The sequence below is a fragment of the Pinus tabuliformis genome, chromosome 3_1 (genome assembly GCF_031772625.1).
Source record: "Pinus tabuliformis cultivar Carrire ecotype Pingquan chromosome 3_1, CPIR1, whole genome shotgun sequence".
In the NCBI taxonomy this organism is placed as follows: Eukaryota; Viridiplantae; Streptophyta; class Pinopsida; order Pinales; family Pinaceae; genus Pinus; species Pinus tabuliformis.
The window spans coordinates 871,502,607-871,520,752 of NC_142301.1; the positions used below are offsets into that span (position 1 = coordinate 871,502,607).

At 37.6% G+C, this 18,146-nt stretch overlaps 1 pseudogene; it reads left to right on the forward strand.

Annotated features, from left to right (window-relative positions):
- The first annotated feature begins 1,126 nt into the window (after positions 1-1,126).
- On the forward strand, positions 1,127-17,244 carry LOC149190345 (wound-induced basic protein-like; annotated as a pseudogene).
- Positions 17,245-18,146: the final 902 nt, after the last annotated feature.

The following is an 18,146-nucleotide window of genomic DNA, read 5'->3' on the forward strand; positions in this document are numbered from 1 at the left end:
TATTAATTAATTAATTAGTATTGAATAATTGAATAATAACATTATTTTTTTTTTCTCTGTAAGACTACGCTAAGTAATTATATTATGTACAAAGTAACATTACATGCAGTGAAACTAGTTTCCCATGGCCAGCTATGGCACTGTGGGTTTGCAGCTGGCTTTAGCTTACATATGTGTTCAAGCTGCCTCAAAAACTCATCAAAATTCACCATTTAACTTTGACAATGCCCTCGCAGGGGCGACCATGGACATTTGCAAACTCCCAGAAAACACTTAATAACTGAATCAAAAACAGAGAAAGACCTGTAGACAAATTACCAGACCCATTCAAAAGCATACATTTTATCCCAAGCATAGTAAGCGACCGAGACAGAAGACCGCAAAACAGGACCTGGACAGAAGATGGATGGTTGAGCTACTCCTCTGGTTCCATCTCCTCTGGTGCCATCTCAACGATCGGGACCCATCCATAGCCATCCTGGGGGTCTGCCTGAACTTCTCCCGCTCTGGACGTTGACGCCTCCTGCGTCTGAGTTTGGACGGGTGCCTTTCCTTTTGCAGCTGTCGCTTGTCCCTCAGCCTTGTCCGTCTGGTTCTCAGAGGGAAATTCTCTGCTACTTGACCCAGGACTGATATGTGGGCATTAAGATTTCCCAAATTAAATACTGCGGTGCCAAATGCTAGAAGTGCTGGCGGTCCTTGCGGTCCCTCATTCGGATTGCCGGAGTCCAAGAACTGAGATGCTTGCAGGTGGGGAGTTCCAGCTCGGCGATAACAGTAGCAGCAGCAACAATGGTGGTGGGCATCCGCTGCTGGAGGGCGAGAGGATCTCCCACGACCAGATCCTCTTCTACACGGTTGCTGTTCTCTTATTCTAGCCATATTGACGAAGGAACTAGCTGCTCGAAACAGAGCTTCCAATGCACAGTTCCAATTCGCAGCACCTGCAGGTGGTGCCTTGCTATCTCTCCCTTGCAATGCAGGTGGTTCAGAGTCCCCAGCGACTGCCAGAAGGCAGAGAATGTTCCAGCATGTCTGCACAGCGAGCTTGTCTTGCTGAGAATGGCGTAGCTCCATTCTTTCCCCCATCTTAATTCCCACAGCGTGCCCTTGAAACTTGAGCGCCATGAATGCGCTCTGCCCTCACAGTCTACCTCCATTAATGTCATTAAGGTATGGAGCAAGAGCCCCTTCATTTATTTCTTCTGCGTCATGCCTTACATTCCTCCACGGGCTGGCTCGTGGCAGCACTTGTTGGCCATGTGGCCTTGCCATAACGCTTGTACAAACACCCGCATCCGGGTAATAATAACATTATTATTGTTGTTACTAAAAATATTTATATTTATAAATTTACTTATGTATTTATAATAAATAATGAATAATAAATAGTTGATTTAATATTAATAATAAATAATAAGTAATAACATTTTTATAATAAATAATTGATTAATAAATTAAAAAACCCTTGGGATTAATATTATAAATGTAAGAAATTACTAATATCATAAACTGAAGGTATTAATAACCCAAGGGAATGATATTATACACCTAAGCGAGTAATAAACCACATTATTAAATTTTGTTGATATACGCCTAAGATGTATATCAATCACATGCACAACGACATTAGTAAATATGGTTGGGATATGCCTTCATTATGATTATTATGATGCTTATTAGTAATAAATATTACTATTATTATTAATTAATAATAATATTTTTAATTAACAATAATTAAGTTTAATAGCATTATTAGATAAAAATATTAACAACAATTAATAGTAATATTAATAATATTATTAATAATAACAACTAATTATTGCTATTATTATTATTATCATACATATTGTTTTTATTTATTTATTAATATAAATATTGGTTTTTTTATATTCATTATTATTAATCAATTAAACTCAATGATTTGTATTTAACCCAAGGACTAATATTAAAATCACTATGAATAACATTACACCCTATGAATATGAACCTTTTTATTAATAATTTCAACGGATGGATATTATAAACCCAAGGGAATAATAAACTCAAGAGATTGACACTAAATCCCCAGGGGAATAATATTAAGCTAAAGAGATTAATATTATAAACCCAAGGTATATAAACCTTAACATAAATATTATAAACCCCAAAATAAACTTGCTTGACCTTGGATGACCTTGGTTGATTCTCATATTGAGACAATCCTTGTCACAATGGGACATTGGATGATGGTTGAGCATTTATGATGATTAAATGTAGTTGGACCATGGCTGGCCATAATTGACCATGCTAATAATACACCTCAAGGGATTATGAACCTAAGGGAACAATATTAAACACAAGGGAATAATATAAACCCTAAGATAAATATTATAAACCCTAAAGTAAATGGTATTGGACCATGGTTGACCATAATTGACCATTGTCGACCATGTTTGATCACTGTTGACAATGATTGACCATGGTTTATGATGACTGAAAATGATTGAGAACGATTAATTTTCGTATTGAGATATTCTTTGTCACAATGAGATGTCAGACCATGTTTGGTGATGGTTTTACATGATTATAAGTTACCCAAGGAATATATATTAAACCCTAAGATTAATATTATAAAAACTATGTATAATATTATACCCTAGGAATATAAACCCTTACATTAATAAACCCAAAATATTGATACTATAAAACCAAGGGAATAATAAACCTAAGGAACTAATAATAAAAACCCAAGGGATTATAAACCTAAGGGAATAATATTAAACCCAACGGATTAATATTATAAACCCAAGGTATATAAACCCCAACATAAATATTATAAACCCTAAAATAAGTATGGTTGACCTCGATGGATTTTAATATTGAGACAATCATTGTGACAATGCGACGTTGGACCATGACTTAGCATGATTGATTTCCATATTGAGAGAATCTTTGTCAGAATGTGACATTGGACCATCATTGACCATGGTTGACGTTGGTTGACAATGGTTGAGCATGGTTTATTTTAATATTGAGACAATATTTCTGACATTGGGATGTTGGACCATGGTTGACCATGATTATAAACCCAAGGGATTTATATTAAACCCTAAGTTTAATATTGTAAGCCCTATGAACAATAATATACCCTAGGAATATGAGTCCTTACATTAATATCCCCAAGAGGTTGATATTATAAACCCAACATTACCACTGAAGCCCAAGGGATTATAAACCTAAGGGAATAATATTAAACCCAAGGGATTAATATTATAAACCCAAGGTATATAAACCCTAAGATAAATATTACAAACCCTGAAATAAAATACGTTGACAATGGTTGACCATAATTGACCATGGTCGACCATGTTTGACCAATGTTGGCAATGATTGGCCATGGTTGATGATGGTTGAAAATGATTGAGCATGGTTGATTTTCATATTGAGACAATCTTTGTGACAATGTGACATTAGACCATGGTTGACCATGATTATAAACCCAAGGGATTTATATTAAACCATAGGATTAATATTATAAATGTTGTGAATAATATTATACCCTAGGAATATGAATCCTTAGATTAATAAAGTAGAGGGATTGATATTATAAACCCAAGGAAATAATATGAATCCCAAGGGATTAATATTATATAACGAAGGTATAGAAACCCTAACATAAATATTATAAACAGTAACATAAAAATGGGTAACCATGACTGAATTTCATATTGAGACAATATTTTTCACAATGGGACATTAGACCATGGTTGACCATAATTGATATTATAAACCTAATGGATCATTAATAAAAACAAAAGGGATTATAAACCTAAAGAAATAATATTAAACCAAAGGGAATAATATAGAACCAAGGTATGTAAACCATAATATAAATATTAAAAACCCTAAAATAAATATGGTTGACCCTGTTTACCATGATTAATTTTCATATTCATACAATCCTTGTCAGAATGGGACTTTGGACCATGGTTGACCATGATTGATTTTCATATCAAGAAAATCTTTGTGACAATGAGAGGTTGGACCATGGTCGAGCACGGTTGACGATGGTTGATTTTCATATAGAGACAATCTTTGTCACAATGTGACGTTGGACCACTATTGACCATGGTTGTCACAATGTGACATTGGACCATGAGACAATTTTTGGCACATTGTGACCATGGTGATTGACTATGGTTGACCATGATTTGTTTTCATATTGAGATATTTTTTGTCATAATGTGACTATGGAATATGAACCCTTAAATTAATAGACCCAAGGGATTGATATTATAAACATAAGGGAATAAAAAATCCAAGGGATTAATACTAAAAAGGAATTAAAAACCCAAGAGAACAATATTAAACCCAAGTGATTAATAATATAAACCCAAGGTCTATATAACCTAAGAAAAATATTATAAAACCTAAAATAAACATGGTTGACTATGGTTGATATTCATTATGAGACAATCCTTGTCACAGTGCAACATTAGATCATGGATGACCATGATTGCATTTCATATTCAGACAATCTTTGCCATAATGGGACATTGTACCATTGTTTACCATGGTTGGCCATGATTGATATTATAAACCCAAGGGATTAACACAAAAAACAGAAGGGAATAATATTAAACCCATGGGAATAATATAAAACCAAGGTGTAGAAACTCTAAGATAAATATTATAAACCCTAAAATAAATATGGTTTTCCATGTTTACCATGGTTGATTATCATATTGAGATAATTTTTGTCACAATGGAATGTTGTACTGTGGTTAACCATGGCTAACAGTGATTGATTTTCATATCAAGACAATCTTTCTCACAATGAGATGTTGGACAATGGTCGACCATGGTTTATTTTCATATTGATACATTCTTTGTCATAATGTGATGTTGGAGTATGGTTAACATTCGTTGTCACAATGTGACCTTAGACCATGAGAAAATCTTAATCATAATTTGACCATGGCTATTGACAATGCTTGACTATGATTGATTTTCATATTGGTGAAATTTTTCTCATAATGTGACATTGGACCATGATTGACCATGGTTGATGATGGATTATTTTCATATTGAGAAAATATATTTTACAATGTGGCATTGGACCATTGTTGGGAGCGAGATCCCCCAAGGGCAGTTTTGGGGCTAAAAGCCCTTGTTTGAGTTAAATTTTGTAATAAAATGGTAAAGTCTCTGCATTTTATGGTCACGAAGGGCGAAGGTGTTAAGTGTCTTAAAGGGTAGTCCACCCTTAGTTTTGTAAAGTAAAGTCGGTTGTAAGAGATCTACCCATGGTCCGTGGACCATGGGATTGTATAAAAAGAGCTAAGTTTTAAGTAGTTTTAGAGACATAGAATGATGAATAATGTGAGAGAGTCACAGTTCTGAAGTAAGAATTCTAACTGTTGGGTCGTAGCGTATGTAGAGGCTCTCCAGCTAAGTGTGCAGAGGCCTAGGGTAGAAGTCTGCAGCTGAGTGCGTGGACCCCTGCAGCTGTGTGCGCAGGGTGAACAGAGTCTATAAACACTTGGAAGATATTGATAAAGAGAGATATTCTACAATCTCTTTGTCTTTGTTTTGCTGATGCATTTGGATATTTTATGTATGAATTTCCTTTATTGTGCTTACATGATGCATGAATGATCGCAATTACATTGAATAATTGAACGCATTTATGAACATTTGTTTATGCAGTGTTAACTATAATTGTTCGATAAGGTAAGCAAGTCACTTAGATTAATTAGGGAATTTGTACGGCATGCTGCCATAGTAGCGCGAAAGTACTTGAGCAGCAGGCTAGGTCTGCATGAAGGTCGGTCATACCCTTTCACGGAGGTACTAAACACTAGAATAGAGGGATCATCTCATAGGACCTAGAGCGAAGAAACATACTCAAAGGTAGGGATAGAGGGAATTAAACGACATCACAACCATCTCAGGGTGTAGAAACTTGGTTTTAGCATCCCCCCATACTACTTCGAGTGAGACATCGGTCCGTGTTCTGTGGGCTGATGCCGAAAGGGCCAGTAGTGTAGGAATTTGTTTGGCTAATTAACGTTGAACCTAGGTTAGGCGCCCTCAAGCCAACAAATGGTTATGTTGCCATGACTAGAATCTGCATAAGAGATGTGTGATGTTGTATCACTAGAATCCATCTAAGAACCAGATCAAAGACTGGTTGGGTAGGAAGATCCATGAATTCGCGGTGCAGGAGAACAGAAACCCACGATTAACAAAGGAATAGTGGTTGGACAAATACCTGTATACAGAGATCCATGAGATATTTTTCTGATCCTTCCCTATTGAGTTATACGAGTGGATCGCGAAGCTAGTGGATAGCCAAGGAAGGTGGAAACGTGATGGTCCTATTGTCTGGACCCCCGAGATAATACAAAAATTGGAAGCATCAAAGGATAAGATCACCCGCGATGTTGATCATTGGCTCGATCATGTCATAGGAGGATTTGTGACTGAATTTGCGGCTGACACCTTAGTCAGCTATAGCGAGGCAGAGCGATGATTTTTCAAAGGACCACAAGGTAAGTACGTAAAATATTTGAATACCTGGATTAAAATTCTATTGTGTGAAAAAGGGGTTATGCAGCTAACTTGATGTTTGGGACTACGCGAAGTGAGAAAACTTACAGGAATAAAGGAAAAAAGGTTATGGAGTATAGTCCATTGATTTCACCTTCGCGAGATGACGAGGAAGAAATAGCGCAGGTTTCTCCGCAAAGTGCTATTCAGTTAATAAGACAAGGATTCCAGTGAATACCACCTCCACTCACACCACCTCCAACCTCACCGTCGATGCCTCCAAATTCACCTGTACCACCTCCACCTCCACCACAGTTCAGTATGGAAAATACAGTGAAGCTGCCTTGTTCAAAGGCTTGGGAAATGAGGACCCAGACCAATTATGCTTTTTTGTAAGGGCTGTACGTGAAGCTCAAGGTGTTACAGATGATCATATAAAGAAGGCAACACTGGTTAGTTCTCTGCAAGATCACGCGCTAACTTGGTATATTAAGTACTCTAATGATAACCCGAATTCTGGAGTGGCAGACATCGAGACATCACCAAATAAAGAATTTAGTAGGCCTAAATTTGAGGCACAGTCGATTGTGGGATTCAAAGAAATCACAATGCAACCAGGTGAGATACCTTGGGAACTAGATTAGAGGTTGAAATGTACAATTCATGAGGCCAACATGAACCTAACAGATGGACAACATCGCGAGTGGTTTCTTGCTTTGCTACTGCCACACTTAAGGGTTGCGCTGTCACAATAAAAGATAACCATTCAAGTGGAGGTCTTGGAGATTTCCATGAGACTACATGAAACTCTGATGCAAGATACAAATCTAGGAGTTCAGCAGGTCCATGCGTAGTTGAAGAATCTATGCCTTAAGATGCAAAGTTTCAAGTAGGACGGGGCGATTCGACCAGAGGTGCATGAGGAGGTATGGTGCTTGAAATGAAAGAGTCAGGGGCATGAGAAGGACCATTTCTCGGTCTTTGCAAACTATATTGCAGGAGGGGGACCAATTCATTTAAGGCCAGAATCTCAAGCAAGAGCTAGCGTGGGGCCTACATTATGGTGCGCTATTTGTTAGGTATCCAAAAAACATGCCACAAATAACTATCACTTGCTACATAAGTTTGTACAAACACCGCAACATTTGTTCTGCAAATTTTTTAGGTTGGTAGGGCATGATGAGCATACTTGTAGGAACTATGAATTGATGATGGATAGAACTCCCGCCTATAGGGTTCAGGCCGAAACACGACCCCCTGATCAAAGCGCAGGGATGGCTCAGACATGATTTCAGGGTGCGGATCAGGCCGAGGCAGAGGTAGAGGAAAGTTGATTTTCTACAATTGCAGAGGACCGAGACACTATGCCCGCGATTGCACTAATGTAATGCGTTCGTCGTTCAAGTATTGCATGCTGTTTGATCATCAAACAAAAGACAGTCCTACACTGATAGATAGGATATGTGACATAGGGGGCGTTACCACCTCTGCTGACTCAGAACCTACAGATGATGAGGTATGAGCCACGTGAAGAGGATCCAAATGTAAATATAGTGCTCAGAAGTGGAATCGTGACAGCGGATGACAAGGGGAAACAACCAGAAGACAGTACATGGGTTCGCAAAGCTCTGTCGAAGGAGGTTGTGTTCGATTTGGAGTATGCACGTGAAACCTTCATGGAATCTAAGAAGAACTTCACTGAGGCCTCCACCTCAGGAAGCAAGGATAAGCACAAGCAGGAGATGGACCCCTCTATGCTCACAACTTTCTTGAAGAACTGTATGAAGTTACTGTACGATAATAAGGTTGTAAAAGGGTTATAAGAGCTCATCAATAGATGTACTGGAATCGCATCAGGTGAGCCATGCATAGTATGAAAGATTGGCAAGCATAAAATAAGGATGGGATGGGAGATGAGACTGGCCATGCATATAGGAGAGTATGTGATGGATCAGGTTATTTTGGACCTAGGGTGAGACACAAACGTCATACCGAAGCAAACTTGGGAACAAATGGGGAGACTCGTGCTGCAATGGTCTCTGATTCAACTAAGGATGGAAAATCAGCAGAACATCATCCCCATGGGGTGGCTGCAGGGGGTGACTGTGGATATTGAATATGCCAGTGCACTAGCTGATTTTGAAGTAATAGAGATAGTGGATGATAACAATCCCTATTCTGTGCTCCTAGGAATTGACTGGGCCACTGATATGAATAGGGTAATCAATCTAAAGAAGCGGAAGATGATCTTTGAGAAGAAATCACTACGCGTAACAGTACCTCTAGATCCTGCTGAGGGATCGCGCTGTACAGAACTAGTCCGCGATTATAAGAGTAATGATGATTTTGAATGTATCTATAGGATAACTACATGAGATCAATATTGGGTGAATCCCATCGTGAATGGATGAATTACATGGGATCGTGAGAGTTCCAGCACTTTGAACTTCGATGGAGAGTTAGAGCACAGACATAATTGGTTACATGAAGTGACTACGCTGAACTACAACATGATGACCCGATCGTTGCATTGTGTGTCCTCAGAGGTAAGAAATATGCCTACTTATGATGGCCTAAATGAGGTAGATATATTTTTAGATGCATTTGAAAGGGAGGTACTAGAAAGGTAGCACTCCCAGGCATTGGATTGAGCCCTGTGTGCTACGCTCGAAAGATGGTGGGGTATGCACAAGGGAAGCTTTGATGATTGATGTGAATGTAGGATAATGATGAGAACTTTCTTTGGGAAGCTGAAGATGTGAATGAAAAACAAGTATGATGGGCAGGATGATCTGCACATGCATTTGGACAAATGGACCCAGGCTTATGGAGAAAAACCCCAACCTTAATGGGTGCACATGTTCTGTCATACCCTGTATATTGTCCCGATGAACTGGTATATAGAATCAGAGCTTCACTATAGGACAGGTGAATGGGATATCTTACACAAGGTATTCATGATGACATTCAGTTTTGAGGGCGGGTTTGATAGTATTGATAAAATGCTACAAGAGGTGAATGCATTAATATTTAGGATGCTGCAGGATCCTTTAGACTTGATTCAGCCTGAATGGGCTACACAGCTAAGTCACACGCTAGAATGTTATAATGTAACTACTAAAGAAGAGGACAAGGATCTGTAGAAGACTAACATTCCAGAAACAAAAGGTCACCGCGAGGTTGAAGGACTGCAGATTGAGAACCCTGATATAACCGCACCATTGAAAACAAAACAAGTAAACATTGTTATGGAGGCAAAACCCAAATTCATGAATATTGGAGGCTACTGGGATGACACGACGATGGATAAGGTTGCTAACTTTCTCCACTAATACCATGATTTATTCCCTACCAAGTTTACAGATCTGAAATAGACAATTAGGGACCTAGGAATGATGAAGATTACATTGAAACCCGACGCGAAGCCAGTTAAGAAAAGGCCTTGATGTCTCAACGAAAGATAAGGAAAAGGTTCGTTTAGAGCTAGACAAGATGCTCATGGCAGGCATCATTGAGCCTATGGCAGAATTTGAATGGATAAGTCCAATGGTGGTACAGGAAAAGAAGAAGAAGGATGAAATAAGGATATGCGTGGATCTTAGAAAGCTTAATGACACTTGTGTACATGAACCTTTCCTAATTTCGTACACTGATGAAGTGTTAGACAATGTAGGTGGCCAAGAAGCATATTCCTTCACTGATAGGTTCTCTGGGTACCACTAGATCAAAATTGCACTAGAGGACAGAAGAAAGACAACCTTCGCGACTGAGTGGGGTTGTTTTCAGTACACTATAATGCCGTTCGGATTGAAGAATGCACCTACAATCTTCTCACGCGTAGTTGTTGCTGTGTTCAAGGAATTTATTAATAAGTTGTTGGAGGTATATTTTTATGACTGGACTGGGTTTTGGCTGGTTAAATGCCATGTAGCAAGCTTGTGCATGATGTTGGATACCTATTGAAGATACCAAATCGCGCTCAATCTGAAGAAGTGTCTGTTTTGTGTTTCTTTTTGGAACTTGTTGGGGCGTGTGGTTTGCAGACAGAGACCGATGGTAGACCCCACAAATATCGTGGTGATACTGAACTTGGAAGCACCTAGGAGTGTGAAATAGCTACGTGCTACCCTAGGACATACGAGATATTAGAGAAAGTTTATCAAAGGCTATGCCTAGATCACTGCGCCTGTGGAGAAATTTTTGAAGAAGGATGTCACATTCTATTGGAACGATGACTGTAAGAAGAGATTGGATATATTGAAAGAAAAGATGGTCACCGTGATGATTCTAGTCTTCCTGGATTGCAAGAAAGAGTTTCATGTACATGTCAACGCATCATGTATAGTGCTAGGAGAATTACTAACACAGGTTGGATGAGAAGGCTTGGATCATCCTATCGCATTCGCAAGCTGAAGATTATCCAAAGTAGGGAAGAACTATTCCACCACCGAGCGCAAAGGGCTAGCCATGGTGCATGCACTCCAGAACTATACGCACCACTTGTTGGGAGGACATTTTAAGATGTATATAGATCACTCCGCGTTGAAGTACCTCGTCAATAAGCTTGTGTTGGGGGGGAGAATCTGTAGGTGGATCTTATTGTTCCAGGAGTATGATTTGAAATTATTGTGAAATCTGGACGACTGAATGCAGGACTAGACCATCTCTCACACATAGAAACAAGGTAATAGCCCAATAATTTGGAGGAGGTTGAAGCCCAGGGTGTAGACCCTATTACGCGGTTGTCGAATTATGTCCCTCCATGCAAGCTTAAGTTCAAGGTCCCAAAGGACATTGATGAGAGTAAGACTCCCCTACAAACCCCTCTGCTACCAAATGAAATTGCCTTCAACGGTCCTAATGGCAGAAGTGTCCTCAAATAGATAATTTTATTAATCAGTAAAAAATAATTACATAATTAATTTTGCAATAGTTTACACCCAAACATCCAAACACTCTTGCAATGAGCTATTTATAAGCTCCATGTTCTAACTACCTCTAATTATGGATCACTTATTAAATAACATGTGTCCATTTACAATAAATGCTATTCAAACCAACTAGCTAACAAATCTCCTAAGATACGACACATTTGGAGAGTCATATCTAGTTACAACAATATACTAATTCTAAATAATTAAACATTCTAGAATAATAATTATTAATTTAATATCTTAAATTAATAATTATTTTATTTTAATTTTATAACCTATGATAAGATTGTATTTTTGGATCATATAACATTCCCCCCTATGATCCAAAGATACATTACAATAGATACCAAGTTCATCCCTGAACTTAGTAAATTTTATTCTGCCATGAGATTTCATGAAAATGTCGGAGATCTGATCTTCGGAATGACAATAAACTGGCTTGAGGACATCTTTAGCAATGAGAGATCTGATATGATGATACTTGGTATCCATATGCTTTGTCTTTGAATGAAAAGCAGGGTTCTTGGCAAGTTTGATGGCTGACTGGCTGTCAATGAATAATGATGTAGCTTCTGCCTGAGAAATGCCCAAGTCCTGCAAAATTCTGCGCGACCAAACAATTTCACATGCTGCTTCCCATGCTGAAATGTACTCTGCTTCTGCTGAAGAAGTGGCCACTGTAGCTTGTTTCTTACAACTCCAAGATACTTCTACTAACCCCATTTTCATTAAATAACCTGATGTGGATGCTCGATCATTAATACTTCCAGCAAAGTCAGCATCGGAATATCCACCAAGTACAAAAATTTTAGTCTTTGTGTAAAGAAGACCAAAATCTTTTGTTCCTTGGATATATCGAAGAACTCATTTTGCTACATACTAGTCGTTGTCTCATGGTTCCCGCATAAAGCGTGAAAGAATACTGACTGCATAAGATAGATTAGGATGAGTATTTTTCAAATAAATCAAGCTGCCAATCCATTGTCTGTAAGTTGTACTATCCACCTTTTCCCTCCCTTCAAATTTTGAATGTTTCATGTTTTGATCCATGGGGGTGAGAACGGGCTTGCAATCCTACATGCCAAATCGCTAAAGAACCTCTACTACATACTTACTATGAGAAATGAAAATATGATGTGGACGTTGGAAGACTTCAAATCCAAGATAGTAGTGAAGTAATCCAAAATATGTCATTTTAAAACCTGCATGTAACTCATTTTTCACATGTGCAATATGATCATCGTGGTTGCCAGTAATGATCAAATCATCTACATACATAACAAGAATTACCAGATATTTTCCCTATTGTCGCACATACAAAGTATCATCAGATTCACTTCGTTGAAAACCAGCTTTCTTAAGATATTCATCCATCTTTGCATACCAACCTGGGGGAGCTTGTTTTAATCCATATAAAGCCTTGATCAATTTGCAGACTTTATGTTCTTGTCCTTCAATTTCAAAACTTGGCAATTGGGTCATATACACTTCCTCCTATAAATCCCCATCGAGAAAAGCACTTTTCACATCCATTTAATGAACTTTCCACCCTTTCTAAGCAACCAATGCAAGGGTTAATCAGATGGTGTTCCATTTAGCTATAGGAGCAAAAGTTTCCTCATAATCAATGCCTTCCTACTGCACAAAACCTTTTGCGATAAGTCGTGCTTTATAATTTTCAAGTTCTCCCTTTTGATTATACTTAATTCTGTAAACCCATTTGCATCCTATGGGTTTAACATTTGATGGACAATCAACAAGTTTCCAAGTGTTGTTATCAATTACTGCTTGATATTCTTCAACCATAGCCTATTGCCATTCTTTATGTTTTACTGCTTCTTTGTATGTGGAAGGTTCTATAAAATCATTTTCTATCAAGGCAAAATTGCCTTCACTTCTATGTGCCCTTCTAGTGACTGTTTTATTCTGCTCATCGGGCTTTACATCTTTCAAAAGTTGAAGGGACCATTTCGGTAGTTGGTGCTCACTTGGTTGTGCTTCTGTAAAATCTCCATCATTGTAAAGAGGATTAATATAAACTAATGTTCGTCATTCAGGTGAAGAGTGTGGAGAATCACTGTCAGAAGAATTGCTGCTACTTGGAGATGCGGATGAACTGCTAGAAGACCCAGATGATGTTGTTGATGTAGATGGACTAGATGACTCATCTTCAGTGGAAGGAAAATCAAGTTCATACCAATTTGGTGAAGTCGGTTGACTTTGCATTTTTCCATTTCTTTTACTTCCCTTAATTTATAACTTGTGAAGAATATTTTCAATTTCTTCAGCACTCTCACTCTCAGTTTCATAAAAAATGACATCCCTGCTTACAATGAATTTTCCATTGGTCAAAAGATGATACCCTTTCTTCTTATCAGAATAGCCAATCATTGTGCATTTTAAACTTCTTGAGTCAAGCTTAGTTCATTTTTCTTTCGGAACTAAGGCATAACATACTGACCCAAAAGCTCTAAGATGTTTAACTCGCGGTTTGAAACCAAACCAAGCTTCATAATTGTGATTCCATCTAAAGAAGCAGTTGGAGATCTGTTTCTTTAGTAGACAGTTGTATGTATTGCTTCTGCCCAATATGTTGGACTTAACCTCTTGAAAGTTAACATGGATCTTGCCATTCCTAGCAAGGTGCAATTCATTCTTTCAATTACTCCATTTTTCTGTGGAGTGTAAACATTAGTAAGATGTCGTTTTATGCCATTTTCACTGCAATAAGTTTTGAATTCGTTGGAAGTGAATTCTACCCCATTATCCGTCCTAAGAGTACCTATCTTTTCTTTGACTTCATTTTCAACAAGTTGGCGAAAAATTTTAAACTTATCAAATGCTGCTGACTTGTTCTCCAAGAAGTAAACCCAAGTCCTTCTACTGAAATCATTAATGAATAGTAAGAAATATTTGCAACAACCAAATGAACTTTGTAGTGGTCCACAAACATCACTGTGAACTAGTTGTAGCCGCCTGTTTGCACGCCATGAACTTGTTGGAAAACTTTATCAACTTTGTTTGCCATAAATGCAAGCTTCACATTTTGCATTTTCCCTTTTGAAAGTGGGAAGTCCTTTAACCATTCCTTGTTTCTGCAATTGAGAAAGCCTCTCAAAATTTAAATGTCCATATCTTACATGCCATAGTCTTACAGGTGAAATACTTGTACTCACTACCCCTGCAAAATCAGAATGCCTTGGAATAACTGTCCCTTTCATCCGTAACAGTTTTCCATCTTCATAACCTGTCATGATAGTTTTCAAGTTCTATTTGACTGAATTAATCTTGACTGAACCATCTTCCATAATCACCTGATGTCGAACTTGTCAAATCGTGACTAAAGAGAGCAAACTTTTCTTAAAAGTTGGTACATACCATACATTGGAAACCATTTTTTCTCTAATGCTAGGGAGAAAAACTTTAACTGCTCCTTTTCCATAAGGAGTATGTTTTGTATCATCTACAAGAAAAATCGAATTAAGTTGGCAATCTTGAAAATTTCAGAAAAAATCACATCGACAAGTCATGTGCTGAGTTGCCCCCGAATCCAAGATCCAGGCATCTTCATAATCACTTTTAAGATGTGATGAAAATTGTGATGTTGGTGAGGAAGTAAAAACATATTCTGAGTTATCGTCATCTTGATCATTTGCAAATTGCGCTAAGTGCTATTGAAACTTGGGAACTTTATTAAGAGATGTTTGACAATCTTCAGCATAATGGCCAACTTTGTTACATCTTCGACACACAATTTGACTTAAGTCTCTTCCTCTTCATGAAGATTGTCCTTTGCCTCTACTTTGACTTCTATGTTGAGTTTGTCCTCTACCTTGATTATTATTTCCTCGTCCTTGAAAATTACCTCTTCCTTGGTTGTTTCCTCTACCTTGAAAATTATTCCTTCTTGAACTGTTGCCTATTTTAAAGTTGTTTCCTCTGCTTTGGCTATTACCTCGACTTTGTACATTATGTGCTGCTTGATTCTGATTCCCTCTGCCTCTGCCTCAAGAACTATCTGCTAATGATTTACTAGTGCTGACCTCTGTGAAAAAAACATCTTCACCAACTTTCTTCTTCTTCCCAATGGTTTTATCATGTTGGGTCAACATTTCACAGAGCTCATAAAACTTTAGTTTCTCTAATTTCCCAGTTAGTTGTAAAGTCTCCAAAAAATGCGTGTAGGAAGAAGGAAGTCCAGAAATTACAATTGTTACCATAAAACTATCATCTATTGCTGGAAAACCAGCATTGATGATTTCTTGCCTAATATTCTTAAGTCTTGAGATATATTCAAGTACATCACCTCCTTCATTCAATTTTTGTTGCAACAATTTTAATTGTAGATCAACTTTCTTTGATTCAGGCTGAGTATCAAAGAGGTCTTTAAAAGTTTTCAAAGTAGACCATGCATCTGTAGCATTTTCTATATGGACATACATTTCATCATTCACAGAAGATTTAATAAGAGCTAAGGCTTTGGCATTCTTAACTTCCCATTTTGCTAGTGCAGCTACATCTGTAGGTTTATTCGGCTTAATATCTCCATCCCATATACCCTACCATAATTCATTGTAAATGAGAGTGCTTTTGATGAGACAATGCAATGTTTTATAAGATTTTGTGCCTTCAAGTTTGTCGGTATTAGAAAACAAATTAATCAACTTAGAAATTGTAGCGTTGAAGCTTCGCACCAAGAATCAAAACAAAATTGTCAAGATGGGCAACACAACATGCAACACACCATGCAAAAAACATGACCTATCGGGGCTTGGCCTTGACCCTCATATAGTCGTTGAAGTAGGAGAAAAATGACTAAGCTTTGCACTTGGCTCTACTCAATTTCTCAAAAATTACAAGGTAACTTTCAAAATTTGACTTTTACAATGATGCTCTTGCAAAACTTGGTAAGAAAAAGTTACCCCCCCCCCCCCCCCCAAAGTAAAATTACTTTGAGTTAAACTTATCCCCTTTAAAAAATTACAATTAAAATCCCCTTATTACTCCAAAAATTTACAAATCACCTTATTACTCCACAAATCATAAATTCCAAAATTAAAAAATCACCAGATTTCTCCAAAAAAATATATAATATTCCTTATCTCTCCACAAGAATTACAAACAACCGAAAAACCTTATCACTCCACTACCATTACAAAATTAAAAAATATTTTTAATTGCTGGCATGTTGGCTTGTTGCTGGCAGGCTGGCTCACACTAACTTGTTGCTGGTAGGCTAGCTCATGCTGGCTTGATGTTGGCTTTTCTAGCTTTCTAATTTATTTTGTAGACCTTGTGCATGCTATCCCTGTAAATTTCTTGTAGAAGTGGTAATGCCTTTCAATTTCTGAACCACAATAAAGTTATTCCGGCCATTCACTTATAAGGCCCCTTTATCCCTAGTGATAACCGTGTCCATTGTGGATGTTTGGAGGAGTATGTATTAGGCCTTGATTTGTTTTCATTTCCAGAACACAGAGATAATTTATGATGTGAACTCACCATGCTTTAGGTCCTTCCTCCGCTAGAAGGGAGGAGTTGCTGCTGATAAAAAGAAATCCGACGTGAACTCACCACGATTCAAGTGCTTCCTTAGCCAAAAGGGAGGAGTTGCTTCTGATAAAAAGAAATCTGAGGTGAACTCACAACACTTCAAGTCCTTCCTCGGCCAGAAGGGAGGAGTTGCTGCTGATAAAAATAAATCTAAGGAACAAAAGCCTGAGGAACAGAGGCCAAAAGTCAATGAGAACAAGCCAGTTATGACTGAATGATACAAAATACCTCTATGTACTGTCACAAGTGTCTTGCTTGGTGCAATTCGTAACAATTTTCAAGATTTTATTTTTGGCCATAATTATTTTGAAGTTTAATACGTACATATGAAGCTGAGAACTTTTTCCCGCATGATCTTGAACTTCTTTAAACTTATGGATGGAACCATTATAAATACCAAAGCTTTTTGGAGAGCAATTTGATCATCTGAGTGAATTCTTGGAAAAAGGAGGCGACCAGATTTACATTTCCCCAAGTAGATGGTCAACTGGAAGTTTTAATGTCACAAACCACTTCACTCCTCATCTTCATAAAGAGGTTTTAATTCTGGGTTCTCAGGATTTAGAAGATTGGCCATCGATTCGCCCTTGCCGTCTTAAGGAAAAGGTCAGGCATGAAAATAAGTGGGCTAGATCTAACTGTGGAGGATATGCTTATCATGGCCAAACAACATGTTGAAGTGGATTTATAACAAAAATTCAAGATACAGAGGCAAATTTTTGACAACAATAAAAAATGATTTTCAGATTTAAAAAAAACTAAAATCAATAATAAAATTTCTCTTCCTTTTAAAAAAAAAACTGGACAATTTCCATACCAAGCATTTGTTGATCAATTCAATGGAGTTTTCCAAGAACTTGTAGAGATGGAATATCCTCTGCACATCAGCTGCATTACTGGAGCTCCGATACCACAATAATGGCAGAAGTGTCCTCAGACACATAATTTTATTAATCAGAAAAAAATAATTACATAATTGATTTTGCAAGAGTTTACACCCGAACATCCAAACACTCTTGCAATGAGCTATTTATAAGCTCCATGTCCTAACTACCTCTAATTATGGATCACTTATTAAATAACAAGTGTCGATTTACAATAAATGTTATTCAAACCAACTAGCTA